The following is a 24,166-nucleotide window of genomic DNA, read 5'->3' as shown; positions in this document are numbered from 1 at the left end:
TAGATATGCAGCGTTATTTCTGAGGGCTCTGTTCTGTTCCATTGATCTATATCTCTGTTTTGGTACCAGTACCATGCTGTTTTGGTTACTGTAGCCTTGTAGTATAGTTTGAAGTCAGGTAGTGTGATGCCTCCAGCTTTGTTCTTTTGGCTTAGGATTGACTTGGTGATGCGGGCTCTTTTTTGGTTCCATATGAACTTTAAAGTAGTTTTTCCCAATTCTGTGAAGAAAGGCATTGGTAGCTTGATGGGGATGGCATTGAATCTGTAAATTACCTTGGGCAGTATGGCAATTTTCATGATATTGATTCTTCCTACCCATGAGCATGGAATGTTCTTCCATTTGTTTGTATCCTCTTTTATTTCCTTGAGCAGTGGTTTGTAGTTCTCCTTGAAGAGGTCCTTCACATCCCTTGTAAGTTGGATTCCTAGGTATTTTATTCTCTTAGAAGCGATTGTGAGTGGGAGTTCACTCATGATTTGGCTCTCTGTTTGTCTGTTGTTGGTGTATAAGAATGCTTGTGATTTTTGTACATTGATTTTGTATCCTGAGACTTTGCTGAAGTTGCTTACCAGCTTAAGGAGATTTTGGGCTGAGAAAATGGGGTTTTCTAGATATACAATCATGTCATCTGCAAACGGGGACAATTTGACTTCCTCTTTTCCTAATTGAATACCCTTTATTTCCTTCTCCTGCCTAATTGCCCTGGCCAGAACTTCCAACACTATGTTGAATAGGAGTGGTGAGAGAGGGCATCCTTGTCTTGTGCCAGTTTTCAAAGGGAATGCTTCCAGTTTTTGCCCATTCAGTGTGATATTGGCTGTGGGTTTGTCATAGATAGCTCTTATTATTTTGAAATACGTCCCATCAATACCTAATTTATTGAGAGTTTTTAGCATGAAAGGTTGCTGAATTTTGTCAAAGTCCTTTTCTGCATCTATTGAAATAATCATGTGGTATTTGTCTTTGGCTCTGTTTATATGCTGGATTACATTTATTGATTTGCGTATATTGAACCAGCCTTGCATCCCAGGGATGAAGCCCACTTGATCATGGTGGATAAGCTTTTTGATGTGCTGCTGGATTCGTTTTGCCAGTATTTTATTAAGGATTTTTGCATCAGTGTTCATGAAGGATATTGGTCTAAAATTCTCTTCTTTGGTTGTGTTGCTGCCCGGCTTTGGTATTAGAATGATGCTGGCCTCATAAAATGAGTTAGGGAGGATTCCCTCTTTTTCTATTGATTGGAATAGTTTCAGGAGGAATGGTACCAGTTCCTCCTTGAACGTCTGGTAGAATCCGTCTGGTCCTGGACTCTTTTTGGTTGGTAAGCTATTGATTATTGCCAAAATTTCAGATCCTGTTATTGGTCTATTCAGAGATTCAACTTCTTCCTGGTTTAGTCTTGGGAGAGTGTATGTGTCGAGAATTTATCCATTTCTTCTAGATTTTCTAGTTTATTTGCGTAGAGGTGTTTGTAGTATTCTCTGATGGTAGTTTGTATTTCTGTGGGATCGGTGGTGATATCCCCTTTATCATTTTTTATTGCGTCTATTTGATTCTTCTCTCTTTTCTTCTTTATTAGTCTTGCTAGCAGTCTATCTATTTTGTTGATCTTTTCAAAAAACCAGCTCCTGGATTCATTAATTTTTTGAAGGGTGTTTTGTGTCTCTATATCCTTCAGTTCTGCTCTGATTTTAGTTATTTCTTGCCTTCTGCTAGCTTTTAAATGTGTTTGCTCTTGCTTTTCTAGTTCTTTTAATTGTGATGTTAGGGTGTCAATTTTGGATCTTTCCTGCTTTCTCTTGTGGGCATTTAGTGCTATAAATTTCCCTCTACACACTGCTTTGAATGCATCCCAGAGATTCTGGTATGTTGTGTCTTTGTTCTCGTTGGTTTCAAAGAACATCTTTATTTCTGCCTTCATTTCGTTATGTACCCAGTAGTCATTCAGGAGTAGGTTATTCAGTTTCCATGTAGTTGAGCGGTTTTGAGTGAGATTCTTAATCCTGAGTTCTAGTTTGATTGCACTGTGGTCTGAGAGATAGTTTGTTATGATTTCTGTTCTTTTACATTTGCTGAGGAGAGCTTTACTTCCAAGTATGTGGTCAATTTTGGAATAGGTGTGGTGTGGTGCTGAAAACAATGTATATTCTGTTGATTTGGGGTGGAGAGTTCTGTAGATGTCTATTAGGTCTGCTTGGTGCAGAACTGAGTTCAATTCCTGGGTATCCTTGTTGACTTTCTGTCTCGTTGATCTGTCTAATGTTGACAGTGGGGTGTTAAAGTCTCCCAATATTAATGTGTGGGAGTCTAAGTCTCTTTGTAGGTCACTCAGGACTTGCTTTATGAATCTGGGTGCTCCTGTGTTGGGTGCATATATGTTTAGGATAGTTAGCTCTTCTTGTTGAATTGATCCCTTTACCACTATGTAATGGCCTTCTTTGTCTCTTTTGATCTTTGTTGGTTTAAAGTCTGTTTTATCAGAGACTAGGATTGCAACCCCTGCCTTTTTTTGTTTTCCATTTGCTTGGTAGATCTTCCTCCATCCTTTTATTTTGAGCCTATGTGTGTCTCTGCACGTGAGATGGGTTTCCTGAATACAGCACACTGATGGGTCTTGACTCTTTATCCAATTTGCCAGTCTGTGTCTTTTAATTGGAGCATTTAGTCCATTTACATTTAAAGTTAATATTGTTATGTGTGAATTTGATCCTGTCATTATGGTGTTAGCTGGTTATTTTGCTCGTTAGTTGATGCAGTTTCTTCCTAGTCTCGATGGTCTTTACATTTTGGCATGATTTTGCAGTGGCTGCTACTGGTTGTTCCTTTCCATGTTTAGCATTTCCTTCAGGAGCTCTTGTAGGGCAGGCCGGGTGGTGACAAAATCTCTCAGCATTTGCTTGTCTGTAAAGTATTTTATTTCTCCTTCACTTATGAAGCTTAGTTTGGCTGGATATGAAATTCTGGGTTGAAAATTCTTTTCTTTAAAAATGTTGAATATTGGCCCCCACTCTCTTCTGGCTTGTAAGGTTTCTGCTGAGAGATCCGCTGTTAGTCTGATGGGCTTCCCTTTGAGGGTAATCTGACCTTTCTCTCTGGCTGCCGTTAACGTTTTTTCCTTCATTTCAACTTTGGTGACTCTGACAATTATGTGTCTTGGAGTTGCTCTTCTGGAGGAGTATCTTTGTGGCGTTCTCTGTATTTCCTGAATCTGAACGTTGGCCGGCCTTGCTAGATTGGGGAAGTTCTCCTGGATAATATCCTGCAGAGTGTTTTCCAACTTGGTTCCATTCTCCCCATCACTTTCAGGTACACCAATCAGATGTAGATTTGGTCTTTTCACATAGTCCCATATTTCTTGGAGGCTTTGCTCATTTCTTTTTATTCTTTTTTCTCTAAACTTCCCTTCTCGCTTCATTTCATTCATTTCATCTTCCATCGCTGATACCCTTTCTTCCAGTTGATCGCATCGGCTCCTGAGGCTTCTGCATTCTTCACATAGTTCTCGAGCCTTGGTTTTCAGCTCCATCAGCTCCTTTAAGCACTTCTCTGTATTGGTTATCCTAGTTATACATTCTTCTAAATTTTTTTCAAAGTTTTCAACTTCTTTGCCTTTGGTTTGAATGTCCTCCCGTAGCTCAGAGTAATTTGATGGTCTGATGCCTTCTTCTCTCAGCTCGTCAAAGTCATTCTCCGTCCAGCTTTGTTCCGTTGCTGGTGAGGAACTGCGTTCCTTTGGAGGAGGAGAGGCGCTCTGCTTTTTAGAGTTTCCAGTTTTTCTGTTCTGTTTTTTCCCCATCTTTGTGGTTTTATCTACTTTTGGTCTTTGATGATGGTGATGTACAGATGTGTTTTTGGTGTGGATGTCCTTTCTGTTTGTTAGTTTTCCTTCTAAGAGACAGGACCCTCAGCTGCAGGTCTGTTGGAGTACCCTGCCATGTGAGGTGTCAGTGTGCCCCGGTTTGGGGGTGCCTCCCAGTTAGGCTGCTCGGGGGTCAGGGGTCAGGCACCCACTTGAGGAGGCAGTCTGCCCCTTCTCAGATCTCCAGCTGCATGCTGGGAGAACCACTGCTCTCTTCAAAGCTGTCAGACAGGGACATTTAAGTCTGCAGAGGTTACTGCTGTCTTTTTGTTTGTCTGTGCCCTGCCCCCAGAGGTGGAGCCTACAGAGGCAGGCAGGCCTCCTTGAGCTGTAGTGGGCTCCACCCAGTTGGAGCTTTCTGGCTGCTTTGTTTACCGAAGCAAGCCTGGGCAATGGCGGGCGCCCCTCCCGCAGCCTCGCTGCTGCCTTGCAGTTTGATCTCAGACTGCTGTGCTAGCAATCAGTGAGACTCTGTGGTCGTAGGACCCTCCAAGCCAGGTGCGGGATATAATCTTGTGGTGTGCCGTTTTTTAAGCCTGTCGGAAAAGCGCAGTATTGGGGTGGGAGTGGCCTGATTTTCCAGGTGCGGTCCGTCACCCCTTTCTTTGACTAGGAAAGGGAACTCTCTGACCCCTTGCACTTCCCGAGTGAGGCAATGCCTCGCCCTGCTTCGGCTCGCGCACGGTGCGCGCACCCACTGACCTGCGCCCACTGTCTGGCACTCCCTAGTGAGATGAACCCGGTACCTCAGATGGAAATGCAGAAATCACCCATCTTCTGCGTCGCTCACGCTGGGAGCTGTAGACCGGAGCTGTTCCTATTCGGCCATCTTGGCTCCTCCCCCCTTAAAAAACTTAAACATGTTTAAACACATTTAAATAAACAGCCTTTCTTCATGTAGAAAATGCTCAGTTGTTTTGAGTGACGTGACTTAATGTAGCAGCTACTGTCATCTTAACCTATGAATCAAGGATGCACAGGGAGAAGGAGTCATTTACATTATTTTCATGTAGCCCAAGTGCAATCTTACTATATATTCTTTTCCTTTTTTTTTGAAATGGAATCTTGCTCTTGTCACCCAGGCTGGAGTGCAATTGCATGATCTTGTCGGCCCTCTGCAACCTTTGCCTCCCGGGTTCAAGCGATTCTCCTGCCTCAGCCTCCTGAGTAGCTGAGATTATGGTGTGTGCCACCACGCCTGGCTAATTTTGTATTTTTAGTAGAGATGGGGTTTCACTATGTTGGCCGGGCTGGTCTCAAACTCCTGACCTCAGGTGATCCACCCGCCTCGGCCTCCCAAAGTGCTGGGATTACAGTTGTGAGCCACCTTGCCCGGACTGACTATATTTTCTGTAAAGTAATGTTTTTTATTATTATAGAAATATGTACATGTTGTGGAAAACTTGACGTATATAGAAAATACCTGAGAAGATAGTAACCACCACACTGATGTAATTATTGTTGACAGGTTTGTAAAGACAAATTAACATAGATTATACTTATTATATGTGTAAGTCTCTATCTTGCCTTTAATGTCATTTTAAAAAATGATTATTTTCAGCTATAAAAAGGCTTAGGGGTATGTGTGGCATTTCAGGATTAAGCCCATGGTTTTGATGACTTTCAGAACGTTTCATTTGTTAGTCATATTGGCCACACGCTGACAGCTTCTGTGTCCTCTCCAGCTCCCTGCCGTGGCCTTTAATGTGAACAACCTGCCCTTCACAGAGCCCATGCTGTCTGTCTGGGCTCAGTTGGTGAACCTCGCTGGAAGCAAGTTAGAAAAGCACAAAATAAATAAATCAACTAAACAGGCCTTTGCAGGTCAGTACATGGTGCTTCTTGATGAAATAGCTGCCGTCTTAAACTTGTGTTGTTTGTACAGTGTTCTTTTATGAGTGAGTTCATGGACGTGCTAAAGTCCTGGGGTTCACGTGGGCTCACCATTTGTTGAGTTGCAGTAGGGAATATAACCCTGTATTCATGGTAACGAGTGTTTTCGAGTCAGCCTTTGTCGCCGTGTTCAGAGCCACACTTGAAGAACCCCATGGCTCACACCCTCTTCTCAGTGTCACCCTTTATCCCAGAAGAGAAGTCTGTGTTCACCTCTTCCCTCCTCCCCTACATCCCAGGGCCTTGTGGCCCAGTCACCCTGTTGGACCATGGCTCATGGTCTGTTCCCTGCTGAATCCAGGGGCCTCTGTCCCGGAAGCACGTGGCTTGCCTGTGGCATTCAGGGTGGCTGAGACTGTAGCCTTGCTTGGCTTTGCCTTCCTTTGGGTCTAGAATGCAGCTCTTCTGAGTTTCTTTCCATGTTTCTAGGGAGCTCTTCTCTCTGCTCGTTCTTTATGTCCTGGAGGTCCATGTGGCTTCACCCATAACTATGGCGTATTCTGCCCACTCTTCTTGAGTTTTCTCTCCTCTTGCTTCCACAGACCTACGTTTTCTCCCCTCTTGCTCCCACAGACCTATGATTGCTGCTTCAGCATTTATGATGTAAGCACTTTCAACTCTGGCTCTCCCATTCACATCTCTGGTTGGAGGTGCAGTGCATGCAAATCACAACATGTCCGAAATTCAGCTGGCTTTCTCTAGTAGCTGCCGTTTCCCATCATGGTGAATGAACCTGTCTGCTAGTTAGTCCAGCCAGTGCCCATGCGACACCTGCGGCCCTCCTTCCTTCCCACCCCATGCTCTCTGTGCTGCTTCTGCGGCCTCTGCTATCAGATAAGCCTTGGACATTGCTGCAATCTTCATCAATTAAAGAGCTAGTGGGGCTGACAGATTCTCTCAGAGGAGTCTTAGAAGAAGAGTGAAAGCGGCTGAAACTTCAGCAACTTGGGGAACATTTGATCATATTAATAATAGCTAACATGGTTCTAACTGTGTTAAACACATTGAATCCTGTGTCCTATCAAGTTAGGTGCTTGGAGAGCAGGGAAGGAAGACCCAGGAGGCAGAAGGTGCTTACCCAGAAGAACCGAGTGTAACACTGGGAAAGGTGAGCCCTTCGTCACGGACAGTGTGTGTAGTCGGCAGATTCCTGAAGGGCAGAGTGTTACTCATCGCCATGTGGTGGAGGCTTGCTGCTGGCAAGGAGGGAGTCTGAGCAGGGCACGCCCTTCTCACTGAGTCTTTCCTTCCGCAGGACAAGTGGACCTGGACCTGCGTGCGAAGAAATGTGTGAAGGTGATGTTGGCAAAGTCATCAAGCTGGACAGAGATGGATTGCATGATCTCAATGTGCAGTGTGACTGGCAGCATAAAGGGGGCACCTACTGGGTTAGGTACATTCATGTGGAACTTACAGGTGAGCACATTTTTTGTTTAGTACTTTTGCTTTTTCTTAGAGACAGAATTCCCATAAATGAATACTGATTATAATGATTTGTTATTGAAATCTGTAGGCTATCCTCCACCCAATTCTTCTTCTCACATCAAGATTGGTGATAAAGTGCGGGTCAAAGCCTCTGTCACCACATCGAAATACAAATGGGGGCTGTGACTCATCAGAGTGTGGGGGTTGTGAAAGGTAATATTATATGGGTAATAAAATTCCTGATGTTAACTTTTCATTAATGCATGTGTACATAGTATTTCTTTTTGTTCAAGCACACAGAAAAGAAAACAAGCGTGAAGAAAGAGATAGCATGTTCCTTTGCTCATCAGTGCCTTCTGCCAAAGGCCACAGAGGAACTTACCTGCAGTGAAACAATCAGATTTATTAATATTAACTCATTGCAGTGCAGGAGAACACACACCTTGGGGAATGGGTGTCTCCATCAGAGGGAGTGCGCGAGGACTAAGGAAGTTTATGTTGGGTATTTGCGGGAGGGGTTGAGAAAGCAGGGGTAATTCTAAGACAGGATGTCTTAATAAATTTACCTAGCAGGCAGAAAGAATGGAGCCATGCTAACGTCATGATTGGTAAGGAAGCAGTCATTCATATCACCAGGATAGGGGACTCTGTGGTTGTTTGTGGTTTGGATTAGACTTGACTTTAATCACATGTGGTTAAGGAGGGGTTTTGGTTGTACCCTGATTCATCAGTCACAGAGTGGCCTTATCTGATTGTTCGTGTTCTGTAAACTTGTCCTGTCAGTTGTTCTGTGAAATGGCCTAACATTGACATTAACAGGCCAGCTCCTGACTGTCAGGACTGCTTTTTCTTTCTCCTCCCATGACCAGGCTGGAGTGCAGTGGCGCCATCTCAGCTCACTGCAACCTCCGCCCCCGGGTTTAAACAATTCTCCGGTCTCAGCCTCCAGAGTAGCTGGGATTACAGGTGCCCACCACCGTGCCTGGCTAATTTTTGTATTTTTAGTAGAGATGGGGTTTCACCATGTTGGCCAGGCTGGTCTCGAACTCCTTACCTATTGATCTGCCCACCTCGGCCTCCCAAAGAGTTGGAATTACAGGTGTGAGCCACCACACCTGGCTCTGTTTTTCATGCTGTATAAAAATTTAGGACTGAATTTAAGAAATGGAAATGTGCTAATGATGGGAATTAGGAACTGGAAACAATTCTCAGATTATATTTAATATGATACTATTGAGATTCCAAATTAAATCTGTGGCACGCTTTGAAAGGTATACTATGTCTGTTTTAACAGTTGCATGAGAAATAAGTATGTGTATAGTTTTATAAACTCTTGATGCCATAAAGAGATTGTTTGTTTGTTCGTTTGAACCTTGTGGAAGCCTCTCTTTTCATCAAATCACTTAGAAAATGGCTACAGTTGGTGGTGGTTCCCCAGTGGTGAGAGGTTCCTAGAGCTTCTCATGTTACATAAGAACAAATGGATTATTTAATATTTTACTTTAACATTTTTCTTTGCTTAAGAGATTGTTAAAATATTTGCAAATCAAAACGACAAATTTTAGAAATAAGAATTTGGTTTCTTTGTTTTGAGTGACACGTTGCTCTTATCAAAGGACAAAAGAAGACTTCACATTATTAATGTGGTTTTTATTCCCTGAGATTCCAAAGGTATTATATGGAATTGTTGACTTGGTGTAATTAAAAACCAAAATGTCCTATTTTAAACCGAATGCAAAAATAAGGAATGTAGTTTACAATGAACCTCCATGTGCTCATTACCTGGCTTTAACGATTGTCACTTCACAGCCAAAATTATTCATGCTCCTTTCTTGTGATTATTTTGAAACCAGGCACTGACATCATGTATTATTTCATCCATAAGTATTTTAGTACCTATCTCTGAAAGATAGACTCTGTAAAAAACAAATAACTACAATGTAGTATGACATGGCTAGGTGCAGTTTTAAGTTCAGGTTTTTATTGGTGAAGAGGAAGATGGATCAGGTGATTTCTGTTCTGTCCTAGCTTTCAGTGCCAATGGAAAAGATATCATTGACAACTTTCACCAGCAGTCTCACTGTACTGGGTTGCTATCAGAAATGGTGTTGGTGCCCAGTATTCATCCTGGGGTTACGTGAGTTATTTTTATGATTGCTAGATTTGCTTTGGGACGAATGGTTTTCTGTTGAATTAAGTTTAATAAATGACCTTTCTTACCTCAGTTGCTATTTTACAAGTAGGTGTGATGGATGTCAGATATTTCCTATCAATGGATCCAGATTCAAATGCAGAAACTGTGATGACTTTGATTTTTGTGAAACGTGTTTCAAGACCAGAAAACACAATACCAGGCATACATTTGGCAGAATAAATGAACCAGGTATGGCAGAATGTTTATATTCTCTCTTCCACCAAATATTAATGAAATACTTATTGTGGACCACAGTGTATTGGAATTTGTTATTTTAAGGTTCTATGTATATGGTAATTCTGTAGAGTGAGTAGAGTGAAATGGAAGTGATGGTCCTACCCGCTGATGACTGGCTGGCTTTTTAAAACAGGATGGGGTGTTGGGGAAGAATTAGAATAATTAGGCTTGTTTGCTTGTTTTTCCATAAAGAAACATTAAAAAAATCTCAAGAAACTAGTAAGTGTTTAGTTGCTTGGCATGTGGAATTGGTTAGATGGAGAGTGAGTTTTTTAATTTATATACATTTTATTATATTTTTCATTGTGGCAAAATATATATAACTTAAAATTAGCCACTTAATCATTTTCTAAGTTTATAATTCAGGGTATTAAGTACCTTAAGTACAGTGTTGCACAACCATCACAACTGTCTCTTACCAAAACTTTTCACCACTCCGATCAGAAACTCTGTACCCATTAAGCAATTTAACTGCCCTACTTCCCCTTGCCCCAACCCTGGTAACCTTGAATCTAACTTTGGTCTCTATGAATATGACCACTCCAGACACCTCATCTAGATGGAACCATGCAAGATTTATCCTTTTGTGTTTAGCATAATGTCTTCAAGCTTCATCCGTATTGTAGCATGTGTCAGAACGTCATCCTTTTTAATGGCTGAATAATATTCCACTGTATACATATATCACTTTTTTCTTTGTAAGACAGAGTCTCACTCTGTCACCCAGGCTGGAGTGCAGTGGCGTGATCTTGGTTCACTGCAACCTCCGCCTCCTAGGTTCAAGCAATTCTCCTGTCTCAGCCTCCTGAGTAGCTGGGATTACAGGCCTGTGCCACCATGCTCAGCTAACTTTTGTATTTTTTTAATTATTATTTTTTTGTGACAGAGTCTTACTCTGTCTATAAGGAGTGTATATGTTATATACATTTTTAGTTTTAGTAGTTACTGAAGATACTATCACATCTATTTTTGACTCATTTAAATCTATTATTATTTAGTATATTCTCCTCCTAAACAATGCAAAGACCTTAGTTCTCTTTAACATCATTTATCTTCATTCTGATTTATATGTTCTTAACATATTTTAATTTTTTTTTTTTTTTTTTTGAGACGGAGTCTCATTCTGTCGCTCAGGCTGGAGTGCAGTGGCATGATCCTGTCTCACTGCAACGGACACCTCCCAGGCTCCAGCGATTCTCCTGCATCAGCCTCCTGAGTAGCTGGGATTACAGGCTCCGGCAACCACCCCTGGCCAATTTTTGTATTTTTAGTAGAGGTGAGATTTCACCATGTTGGCCAGGCTGCTCTTGAACTCCTGACCTCAGGCAATCCACCCACCTCAGTCTCCCAAAGTCCTGGGGTTATGTGCATGAGCCACTGCATCTAGCCAAAATTTTATACATTTTATACAAATACATATCTAATAGAACTATCGAAGACATTCTTTCATGCACACAGAAAATATTCGTAAAATCCAGTCATATGCTAAGTGGGGCATATGCTCAAACACAAGTTTCAAAAAATGTCAAAGGATCGGCCAGGCACAGTGGCTCCTGCCTGTTTTTGTCTTTTTTTTTTTTTTTTTGAGATGGAGTCTCGCTCTGTCGCCCAGGCTGGAGTGCAGTGGCATGTGATCTCAGCTCACTGCAAGCTCCGCCTCCCGGGTTCACACCATTCTCCCGCCTCAGCCTCCCGAGTAGCTGGGACTACAGGTGCCTGCCACCACATCTGGCTAATTTTTTGTGTTTTTAGTAGAGACAGGGTTTCACCGTGTTAGCCAGGATGGTCTCGATCTCCTGACCTCGTGATGCATGCCTGTAATCCCAGCACTTTGGAAGGCTGAGGCAGGTGGATACAAGAAAGTATTTTAAAGATTTACATATTATATATATCTTTAATAATTTAATTCTGATCTTTTGTTAAAATATTTTGGATATATTAGGTTAGGTTATTAAAATCAATTTCACTCATTTTTCATTTTTTATGTTGTTGCTAGAAAATTTTTTTTTTTTTTTTTTTTTTTTTTGAGACGGAGTCTGGCTCTGTCGCCCAGGCTGGAGTGCAGTGGCGCAATCTCAGCTCACTGCAAACTCCGCCTCCCGGATTCACGCCATTCTCCTGCCTCAGCCTCCCGAGTAGCTGGGACTACAGGTGCCCGCCACCACGCCCGGCTAATTTTTTGTATTTTTAGTAGAGACGGGGTTTCACCATGTTAGCCAGGATGGTCTCGATCTCCTGACCTCGTGATCCGCCCGCCTCGGCCTCCCAAAGTGCTGGGATTACAGGCGTGAGCCACCACGCCCGGCCGCTGCTAGAAAATTTTAATCGACACGTGTGGCTCACATTTTAGTTCTATTGCACATTGCTGCAATAGAGAATTGCCTGTTTTCAAAGCTCAGGCTGCCTCAAAAGCCAAGAGACCACAAAGATTGTAAAATCTAAAATTTACAATAATTGTCATTGGTCAGGCATGGTGGCTCATGCCTGTAATCCCAGCACTTTGGGAGGCCAAGGTGGGTGGATCACTTGAGCTCAGGATTTTGAAACCAGCCTGGCCAACATGGCAAAATCATGTCTCTACTAAAAATACAAAAATTAGCCAGGCAAAGTGGTGGGCACCTGTAATCCCAGCTACTTGGGAGGCTGAGGCAGAAGAGTTGCTTGAATCTGGGATCAGAGGTTGCAGTGAGCTGAGATCGCACCACTGTACTCCAGCCTGGGTGACAGAGTGAGACTCTGTCTCAAAAAAAAATAAAAATAATTATCATTATATTGTTTTCGTTTTGAATAATACACACACACTCACACACTCCACCCTCCCACCCCCCAACACACACACAGAATGAGGGAGAGAAAGAGAAAGAGGATCTCACTCTGTCACCCAGGCTGGAGTGCACTGGCCTGATCTCAGCTCACTGCAGACTCTATTTCCTAGGCTTAAATGACCCTCCAACCTAAGTCTCCCAAGTAGCTAGGACCACAGACACACCACACCATGCCTGGCATATGTATAAATATATATATATATATATATGTATTTTTTTTTTTGTAGAAAACCTGGGGGTGGGGTGCTCACACTATGTTGCCCTGGCTGGTCTTGAGCTCCTGGTTTCAAGATCTCCTCTCACCTCAGCCTACCGAAGTGTTGGGATTACACACACACACGTATATGTATATATATATACATATATATGTATATATATAATTTATAAACAAAATATATATACGTGTATATATAATTTATAAACATATATACATATATGTATATATATAATTTATAAACAAAATATATATACATATATGTATATATATAATTTATTAACAAAAATAACCTTATATACAGGGTTAAATGCAAGTGTTTCACAGAGTGGGCTGGGCTTCAGCATAAGGAGGAAGTCCTCCCTGGAAAGGGCTGCAACTAGGAACGTTTCACTCTGTCTTCATTTGGCTACAAGTTGGTTCACATTCTGTCACTCAGAACCAGAAGGGGCAGTGCCTGAATCCTATTATCCAATCACTGGTTCTGGGGGAAAAACTGTCTTAAAACTATTATTTTCATGCTTAGTCATGCTAATTTTTAGTGAGAAACTTAAGATTAGTTCACATAACAAGACTTTTAAGATTTTAAATTACTAAATAAAAAATTAAAATGATGACATAGGTACTTCCTTTAATGCTTTTTGGAAGGGTTTCAAGTATCTATGTTATATATTGAAACCTACTGTTTCCGTAAGCCCTACCCTTAAGTCAAAACAACCTTGATGTTATTGTTAACAAATACTTAGCATAAATCCTACACTTAGGCAAATTTATATGGTGATTTCCATTGTCCTACACATTCCTTTCATGTGATAAGTGTCTGGGTTTAGGGGGTAACACTGCAGGGATCCACCATCTTCAGCCATCTGTGATATAGCTTCTATTCATAAGTCCCTCTTAAATGTTTCTTTCTGAGAAACTTGATCTGTCAGCCTCTATCTTCAACCTCTCAACTCCCTTGGCCTTTAAAGGTAGGTTTACATATACTTACTCATTACAAAACAAGGTTATATATATGGTCTCTCAGTTTCTAGTGGAACAGGAATTAAAAGAAATTAAAGAATGTGTCAGCAAAAACTCAGCTGTATATAAGAAAACCCAATTCCCCCTGAGGAAGAGAAAGAGTTGGAGTCCTTTAAAAATTAACTGCTTGTTTTTCTGCCTGTGGCTAGTGAGCCTTATCTCTCCCTTTCCCAGGCATTGTGAACACCCTGTTTCTCTAGCTGTGCAGCTTGCAAGATCACTAGACAGATAAACTCAAGTCGTAAAACATGTTTTTCCTTGAAAAGTAATAAGTGATGTCATGCGTGTCTCAGTTGAACAACTGTCTTTGTTTCTCACTTCTGTAATATGCTTCCCCCTGCACAGATCTCCCCGCACCCCACAAAATGCTTAAAAGGTAACCCGACTCTTTGTTCAGGGCTCAGTCCTTTGGATGTTAATCCGACAGAGTCAGTGCACCTAAATAATATATATCCTCCTCAACCCCTCGGTCTCTCTGATTCCTTATCAGTCCCGCTATACTAGAACATTGTTATATGGTTCATGACTGCAATGTGTAGCAAATGTAGTTTTGTACATGAATAGTATACTTTATATAGTATATTTTATATAGCTACTTTGTATTACACATCACTAAAATACATGTTCAGTAAGTGCTCACTTAACGTCATTGATAGATTCTTGGCAACTGTGACTTTAAGTAAAACAGTGTACTATATAATAAAACCAATTTTACCATTGGTTAATTCATATAAACAAGAGATCATTCCCTATGATATATAGCATTTTGTTTCACTTAAAGTCAGTTTCCACGAACCTATCAACAAAGTGAGAACATACTGTAATTAGCATTATAGTATATAGTACATTACAGCGTTACACTGTTGTAGCATGTTGTTGTAGTCCTAGCAGTTGGCAACATAATATGTTTCAGTTTTCCCCAAGATCACAGAATTATTCAGACCAACCAATAACAGCTTCCTTTGGGAACCAGGAGCATCTCACCCTCTTAATACTACAAAGCCTTCTCCTGACACTTCCTGTTTGTTCTCTCTGCTCCCAAGTGCAATGCCTGTGTGGGTCTGTTTACCTTACAGTACTTTCTTCCTTCCATGATTACATGTAATGAATAACTGCTGTCAATCTCATCTGTCCCATGATTGGTGCCATGGTTTTAACTATTCCAGTAGCCCTAGGGTGGTAATTTCTCCCTCACCAATTGGGTAAAGGGAGGCTAATCAAACAACTCACAACACAAACTGGATTACCCAACCATGACTAAAGTTGAGGACATTGGCTCAACTTTAACTGCTTTTGGCCTACTGGTTTCATGATACATTAAAAGTCACCTCAGTCAGAGCCACCAGTTGCTGGTGGACTTTTGCTTTGGTCTAAATAACAGTTTGTGGCCTTTATCATGAGTTGCCTTCCCTGCCCACACTAAAGCACACGCATCACCTAGACTTAGGTGGTCAATTGACTCTGCTCCAGTATAATATGTCATCAGGTTTAGCCTGTGTTTGGCAGGCAGTTCGCAAGACACTTGCCTGTCAAGGCAGTAAAAATACAGCACCTTAATAAGTCACCACTTTCATCCTGATTACCAAAAGTCAGGCTATATCTCTGTTGTTACTTCATCTGACCTGATTATCACTATTAAATGCCTGAGTAGTCATCTGAACATTGTTTATTATTGCAAACTCTCAGGACAGGCCCAAGGATGGTCTTTCATAAAACTGCAGAAACAGAAGGGACTTTCACTTTGGAGAGAATTAGACATGTCACTCAGTTACTCTAACAAATGCTACTGTCAGGCAAGCAAGGACAGTGGACTTTCCTTTTCTGTGCTGCTGCTTCCTTTGCTGTTGTCAAAAGCCCTCTCATGATGAGGTGCACATTCCTTGTGCCTTATGGTTCAGGCACTGATGAGTCATAAAATAGAAAAAGAGCATTTGCTATTAGGACCTCCCAAAACATGGGGTTAATTCTCTCAGTATAAAACCTCTACTCATTGTGTGGACTTTTAGCACTGCTGCTTACAAGTATGTCAAAGGTGCAATCTTAGAGTCATAAGTTTGATGGACTCAAACAAAATGACCATAGTGCATATCGGTGCCAATCTAAGTAAGACTGAGTGACAGTAAACACCTTCTCCAAAGAGAAGACAGATCACAGATAAATAAATGATGATACGACTCAGGGAACTAGAAAAGAAAGAACTCATCCCAAAGTTACCAGATGATGAAATTAAAGAGAAGAATCAGAAGAGCAATAAATATAATAGAGACTTAAAAAAACCAAAAAATATAGAAAAATGTAAGAGCTTGTTTTTTTTTGAAAACATAAAATTGACATATCTTTAGCTATATCAGGAAAAAATACTCAAATAAAATCTGAATTAAAGGGAAGACATTACAACTGGTAAAACAGAAATACAAAATATTATGACTGCTATGAATATAGACCCCTATGTAAAATTATTTCCCAAAAAATTGGATAAGGTAAAGACATAAATAAATTTATAGACATGTACAACCTACCAACACCGAAGCATAAAAAATAGAAAATATGAATAGATCAGTAATGAATAAGGGGTTTAGATCTGATGAGTTTACTGCTGAATTTTACGAAACATTTAAAAAGAACCAAATATCTGAAGAAATTGAAGAAGGAGGAATACTTCCAAACTCATTTTATGAAGCCAGCATTACCCTGATGCCAAAACCAGAGATGGACATTACAAGAAAAAAAAATTGCAGGCCAATATCCCTGATGAACATAGATGCAAAATCATCCACAAAGTAGTTGCAAATAAGATTCAAAAGCACTTTAAAAGGATTGTTTATTATGGTCAAGTTGGATTTATTCTTGGGATGCAAGAATATTTTAACTTGCAGAAATCAGTAAATGCCATACACCTTATTTACACAACAAAAAGATGAAAAATTTTGACTATGTTTATGCATGCCTAAAAATGCATTGACAAAATTTAAAATCCACTCCTAATAAAATTTATAACAAATTGTATATAGAAATGATATACCTCACAATAAAGAGACACATTTTTTACTAGTTATAGGACAAGCCCATAGCTAACATAGTCGATGGTGGAATGTTGGAATTTTTTTTTCTAAGGTTTATTATAAGATAAAGGTGCTCATTCTCACTACTTCTTTCAACACAGTACTGGATATCCTACTCAGAATATTAGACAAGGAATGAAGTGAGCATTTAAATGAGAAAGAACAGGGTCTTATTTGCATCGAGATTAACACTCAGGTTTTTACAGATTAAACAGCATGAAAGTTGGTACTATCCAGGAATCAAAGGAACTGTCCATGAGGACATAGGACTTTAAGGCGTCAATTATTAAGAGGCTATATGAAAGAAGAAATGTTCCTGGATGTTTCCATTGTCTAGACATAAAGTTTCCACAGATCAGCCCCAGCAAGTAAAGGCACATCCCTGACTACTGTGGGTGATGAGCTTTTCACCCAAAGCAGAGATGTGAAAACTGACAGGTTTCAAAGACCCCTCAAGTGCTCTATACCTTGAATGTCACTCCCACAAGGCTGGAGCACCATCTGTTCCTGAGGGATCAAGTTATCATCTGTCTTGGAGACACTGGCCAGTCAGGTTTCAGTGGACATGAGGCCAATGATTTTAAGTGTAAAATGCCTAAACTATCATAGTCTTTATGTAGATATTTGGCAGCCTGCACACTTAAATGAGTTGGCGAAATGTCACACCAGACACATGGCTGGGAATTGGGGTTTTCTACTCTGCTCTTAGCAGCACTTTGGTAACCCAATGATAACCCTCCCTCATGCCTCCACACCCACTTCTTCAAAAAGGCACTGAGGAGGGTGTCATTTTCACGAAGCCACAGCCCATGCTCACTCCCTGCAAAGCTCTGAACCTGTGTATCCCCAGGCCAGGCGGTGGATATCTATCAAAGGCAGCTGAACTTGCACTGTGGTTAGAGAGAGTGGAGGGCAGCTGCACAGTGGACAGCGTCTGGGACCTCAGACCAGTTCCCAAAACTACTTAGGAAAGCAGGCGGCTCCAGGGGCTGGAGGAGGCACAGATGTTCTGGAAAGACCCTGAGTGCCCCTCAAGATCTTCTCCTGAATCCTCTTGGGAAGGGTTTGTCACGGAATCAATGGGCAGCAAAGCTTGGTAAGTAAAGAGGTCTACACCGCCCTGCCCGTTCCTGCAGGGCTGCACACAGCCTCCACCCCATCTCAATCTGGGATTGTCATCCTGCAGCCCCACAACCCACCGTCTGGAACAGATAAAGAGACTACAACTCCCAGCATGCCTCGTGAGGCGCACACCACTTTCCTCTCCCCCAGGGCTGAGCACCCCATTTAATTTGTACCCCATTTACTTTTTTCTGTCTCTCCCCTTTTCTCAGACTCAGTCATCTCTCAGGTCTGAAGGCTCTGTTCATTTTCCTTAAACTTCTGTGGTTTTTTTTTGTTTAATTCTATCTTCAGATTGAATAATTCCTATGCTGTGTCTTCTGTTTCTGATCTATAGATAACCTCAAAAGTATTATTTTTGTGTCTTATTTTTCTATTTGGCTATTTTTTCATGTCTTTGCTGAGGTTCCACATCTGTTCATTTATGAGAACATTTTCCTTTGCCTCCATGAGCATATGTCTAATAGCTGCCTTCAAATTCTTATCTGCTGATTATATCTTGGACATCTTGGAGATGTCTACTGCCTCCTTATTATCTTGTGTACATATTACATTTTCATGTGTCTTTACGCATCTCATGAATTTGAAAATTGTACACTAGAGACTGTATACAAGAGTTATAGAGACTCTGGATTCTGTTTTGTCCCTTTGAAGAGTGCTGATTTTTTAAAGAGAGTGTTAATTGGGCTGGATTCTAACTTCAATACTTGTCTCTCCTATGGAGGGCACAGGGGACTTGCTCATTCACTTCTTATACACACATATCTGATATATTTATTATATGTAGAAGTGTTTATAATTATATATATATATACTATTTTATCCAGTGTGTATGTGTGTGTATATATATATATACACATATATATATACACACATATATATATACACATATATATATATACACACACATATATATATACACACATATATATATATACACACATATATATACACACACATATATATACACATACATATATATACACATATATATATATACACACATATATATATATATACACATATATATATATACACACATATATATATATATATATACACACACATATATACTATTTTATCCAGGATCCATCATTATTCTCAGTGAGAGTGTTAAACTAGCTACTTCATCATTAGTGCAAGCCAGAACATGAGTTTTGATTTTTGGATTTAATGCAAATGAAATTATGTAGTATGGATACTTTTACATCAGTTTTTAATGCGAGATTATATTTGTGGTATTCATTTATGCTGTTGCAGATATCTGCAGTCTGTTCATTTTTAAAAGTCCTTTTATACATTGTGGTAAAGTATACATAAAATTAACTATTTTAACAATTTTTAATGTGCAGGTCACACGAATTAATCATGCTCAGATTGTTCTGCAACCATCATCCATATTCATTGGGAATTTTATTCATTTTGCAAAACTGAATCTCTGTTTCTGTTAAAAAAAAAACAAAACAAAACAGCCCCCCTTAACCTTCTTTTGGCCCCTGGGAACTACTCTTCTACTTTGAGTTTCTATGAATGGAACATCCATAAGTACCTCATAGAGTGAAATCATACAATGTAGTAAAGAAATCAGGAGGAAGAATAATACACACTGTGTAACGGGAGCCCAGTGCAGCTGTCTGATTCCTAAAGCCCATACTCAGCCCAAATGTCACTGAGCCTTGAGGCAATCTGTCCCTGCCAGCCCAGGAACTCAGTGGCCCTGAGATTCACCATGGCTTCTTCTTGGTCTTGAGGGTGTTGCTGGCCTACTGGGATGGGGGCTCAGCTGACAGAACAAATAGGAGTTTCTGGAAATACTGGCAGCTGTGAGGCTACCAGGAGCCACACCTCAGGCTTCCCACTGCCTGCCTGGGGTTCCCCAAAAAGCAGGGCCTAATGTTGACCAGGGAGTCATGGCCACAGGTTCTCTGGAGCTGGCTGCAAGATAGAGTCTTCCCCTACTCTCTTCTGATCTGCTTAGCCCTCACCTTTTATTCTGACTGTGTCACACTTCATGGACTGGAACCAAACCACGAATTCCTCTCAGTGAGAAGATGACAATTATCTCTTGTCACTGAAGCAGTTGCATTTCCTGAAGGACTTTGATCTGGAGACAGAAGGAAGGACAGGATTCTGACAGGTCCTGGGTGGAAGATGATAAATGGGAATTGTGGGGGAGGGATGGGACGGGGGTGAGTCTCTGGAACTTTTCTTTTAAGGGGTCCCACCCTCCCCTCCAATCCCATGTAGCCCTAACCTGTTCTCAGAGTTGGATATAAACAGTCCCTTCACTAGGAATTTATCATTGATTCTGTTCCCCTAATCAAACCCTCCACTGGGATGGATCTCCTCCTTCCCTGTGTATCAAACCTTCCCAATAAATCTAAGATGCGGAGGATGGAGCCAAGGAGCATCCTCTTCAGTACGGTCTCTGAATGTCACATCCCCACCCTCCCTTGAAGTGAGGGTCCCAGCTGCTCATGTTTCTCCTTTATTAGTGTTGTTTATATTTTCTTAGAAGGTAGATGGCCAAGATCCCTCAGAAAGGGCCTCTGGCCCATGACTAGCCCTCATCCCCTCTACTTCCCATGCTGCACCACTGTCAGGGTGGCCAAGTTCAGGGCATGTGCATAAAACAGGACTTGAAACTGCATCAGGTTCTGGGCTCCACAGAAGGGACACTGAGTCTCAGTGACTTTTTGTCCTGATTCTCTGTGATGATGAAGTCCTTGGAAACAAAGAAGGTACTCAACAACTTAGGAACTGCCTGTTTTAGGAGGGGCCGAGTTTCTCTCTTCTCCAGTGAGCACCACCTAAGGCAGAGGCTGAGACTCAGTTATGTAGCTTCACCACTCAAGGAATAGGAACTGGTGTCTTTGCTGGAGCCTCCATCACTCATAGATAAGATGGACCTGACACCCATATTCACAGGGGCATCTGATAGGCTCTCAGGAAAGGAGGTTTGCTGAGTGCTGCAATCTCAGGGCTCAGTCCAGGACTCTGTCCTCACAAGCTTCAGGATCCTGGTCCCCACCCTGCCTGCCTGCCCCAGTCTCACACACATCCATATAATCCTTTATGGAAATTTCCAGCATCATCAGGTCAGTGAGAAGTGTGTCGAGAGAGGGCACAGCACCCTGTACCATCAAGGTGGTAGCAGTGATGAGCACCAATTCTTAGCTTCCCCCACAAGGCCTGTCCTTTGAACTCTCACCAACCCATGGCTCCTTGACATCCCTACCCAAGTCTCCCACTTGGAGCAGCCAAGGATCCTGAGTCCTTACCAGAAATCTTTCCCTCCTCTTTCCACAGCTGGCCTCCAAAGACACCAAGTACCTCCAGTTAATTCTATGGTAGGATTTTAACAAGTCACAAAGTAAGGTTGCCCCCACCCTCACTCTTCTCCAAATCCACTCTGAACCCGGCTCTCTAAGGCTCTTTCTCTGGTTCCCCTAATGAAGGCATTCCAAGCACTATGGCCACAGGAGGGAAGGGCCAGAGGAGGAAGACACCCTGGTCTCTTGATGTGGAGAACTCCAGCTGGGAGGGAGGAGCCCTGTCCTTGACTCCTTGGAGCCCCTCCCTGCCACAGCCACAGGCCTACTCACCTGCAGCAGCAGCACCATCCAGACTCTCTAAAAAGGTCCCTACCTAGCAGAGTCAGAAACAGGGTCAGTGAGACTGTGCTTCCCACACCGAGTTACTCCCTAGCCCCATTGACATCAGATCTTGGATAACTGCCTGAGGCAGCTGGTGCAATGCTCCCACCACTTCCAGTGAGCCCTGATTCTAGATTTACTCCCAGTTCCAACATTCACTGCCTGTGTAACCTTGGACATGCAGCCAGGCCTCCCTGAGACTGTTTCCTTATCTGAGAAGTGTGATGGGAACAACTTCCTCACAGGACCTCCTGAGGACTCAGCTGCATGTGGCTATCACCACTGTTCTCACTATCATCCCTGTCAGGAAGAGGGAGGCACAAAAACTCTCAAATTTCCTTCCTCCTTTGAACCTTACAATGACCGTCTGAGGACTGCACAACAGGCTTCGTGGATTTTCCAGATGAGGAAACAGAGGCTCAAAGAGGGAAATGACTTGCCCAGGGCCCCACAGGAGAAGCTGGCTCCTCCTCCCTCCTTGAGGGCCTTCCCCAGCTGCCTTCATGGCACACACCAGCACCACCGCTGACCATGGTCTCGTCCTCTGGACTCTGTGCGTGTGCACATCACCATCCAGGCCCAGATTTGGTGGAAAAAAATATGGTGTTTTCGGAGGCCTGGTTGAGCAGTGCCAGCTTGTTCCAGCTTCACTGGAATTGCTATCCTAACAAGCTGCACTTGAGGCTATGACAAAGACTTCACCTCCCTTATGATCCACCAGGGGAGACTCCCACACAGGACTCTCTCTTTATCCACTCCGTGCAGCTTCTGCAAATGAAATTGTGCCCGTGCCCCACCTAGCAGCTGCTGCCCTCCAGTATCTCTGATACCCAGGGCTGATCACACCCACCTTTGGAAGGCTGCTGAAATTCAGGAGGACATAAGCAGATTTTTGGGTCAGACAGGTTGCTTCAGCCTTGTGTCCTGGGCCATCTCCTCTGGCCTTCAGAAGGCCCCTGCCAGCCTCAGTGTGTCAAGCCCTGATGCTAGCAGCCTTCAGGAGGCAGAAGATGACTTCTCTCCATTTCCCCACCCTGTTGGCCAGGCCTGGGAAGGACTCGAGGTCTGCAAGGCAGTTTCTGAGTGTCCAGCACTCAGTTGTCCCATTGTGATGACAAGGAGGATAGCCAGAAGTACCGGGTTGAGGAAGACGGAGGATGAACAGGAGGAGAAGGTGAGATTCCAGAAAGAGGCCCACCACAAATGCTTAGTGCCTGGGGGGGCACAGGGATTGCTGGGTTCTGCTTGGGGGCAAGGCCTTGGGCCCTCTGGAGATCCCATGATAACCACCCCCTGCCAGGAGTCACCAGGGATTGTCTGAAAAGATTTGGAAATGATACACCCCCCAGTTACTCAAGAAATGGAAGAATCTGCAGCCACAGCAGCTGATCCAGGTTACTGTGGGGTGAAGGGACCTGCACCGAGTACCCTGTGGACTGCAGCCTGGGCATGCAGCCTGAGTCTGGGGCACCAGTAGAGTGCAGCCCATGCCTCCATCGCCCTTGCCCTCTTCTGGCTCGTACCTCATCTAACTGTGCCAAGATTCTAGTGGCTTGATCTCTGTCCTGCCGGGGAAGTTTCCAAGGTTGGAGAGACAGAGCAGTGGGAGTGGGAATGCTGGGCGCTGCAAGAAAAGAGGACAGAGGTAGTCATCTTGTTCTACTCAGAGAGAAGAGGAGAGGCCAAAGCTCATGACACTGTCTTTTTAGGGGGCCTCCCATTCAAGTCCTATCCAGTCTCCACTGTCCTACACTTCTGCAGACTAAGGACATAAGGCTCTGGTAGCTGGGCATGGTCACAGAGGTCTGCATGTTCGTCTTGACAGACCCACAGACTAACAGCACTAGGGCCAGCACCCGTGGAGGCTCTCTCCAGTCTGCTGGGCAGTGGACTCCCACATTCGCAGTTGGCAGCTCTTCCACCTCACCCACCAGCCCCATGGCTCTGTGACTGATATCCTCAGGACTGATGAGGCCCCCTATTGGCAGGACTGCTAAGATTCAGTATGACCTGGACAGATCTTTGCTCAGATGGGCTGCTTGAAACTTCAGTGTCCTGGGCCATCTTTCCTGGCCTTCAGAAGGCCCCTGCCAGCCTGAGTGGGCCAGGCCTTGACCCTGGCTGCATCTCCCCGGGAGCCCCATCTCACCTGCCCTCCTTCTTCCATTGCTCCTGCTCAGTGCTTCCCACTTTCCCAGGACAAGCCTGGCTCCAACAGACAAGTCTAGACCCTGTGTGTTTGTCTTTATGGTGAGCAAAGAAAGATAATCATTTCCATTTTGTTTTCTTTATTTTTTTCTAACCTTACCTATAACTTATTTATTGTAAAAAGGCTTAGGCTTCAGAAGACCTGACCCACCCACCCAGGAGGCCCCAGCCATTACTTCAGTATCTTTCAAACCCACGCTGTCACTACATATTTCCACACTTAACAAAATAGGTGGAAGCACAAGCAAGAGCAATTCCACTGGCACCAGTGGTGTGAAGATGGTGCCAGAAGCATAATGCCCATTTGGATTCTATAGGAATTCCATAGAAGTAAACAACTCAAGGTTTGTTTGTACAGATTGACATAGAGAAATAACTTTGATAGGTTCTAGTAAACAGAAGTTAAGCTTCCTAACAGCCATGACCTTACAAGTTCCTGTTC

General features: G+C 42.7%; 1 long non-coding RNA gene and 1 pseudogene across 1 annotated transcript; both read left to right on the top strand.

The window, feature by feature from the left end:
- Positions 1-8,423, top strand: part of LOC129527348 (putative HERC2-like protein 3) — a 35,361-nt pseudogene extending 26,938 nt beyond the window's left edge.
- A 141-nt stretch (positions 8,424-8,564) lies between these two features.
- Positions 8,565-9,830, top strand: LOC134757503 (uncharacterized). The gene is made up of 2 exons (XR_010131545.1): positions 8,565-9,320; positions 9,427-9,830. It is a non-coding gene; the product is annotated as an uncharacterized lncRNA (long non-coding RNA).
- The last annotated feature ends 14,336 nt before the right edge of the window (positions 9,831-24,166 follow it).

This window comes from Gorilla gorilla, chromosome 18 (genome assembly GCF_029281585.2).
Source record: "Gorilla gorilla gorilla isolate KB3781 chromosome 18, NHGRI_mGorGor1-v2.1_pri, whole genome shotgun sequence".
Classification (NCBI taxonomy): domain Eukaryota; kingdom Metazoa; phylum Chordata; class Mammalia; order Primates; family Hominidae; genus Gorilla; species Gorilla gorilla.
This window is presented reverse-complemented; position numbering and strand designations above follow the sequence as displayed.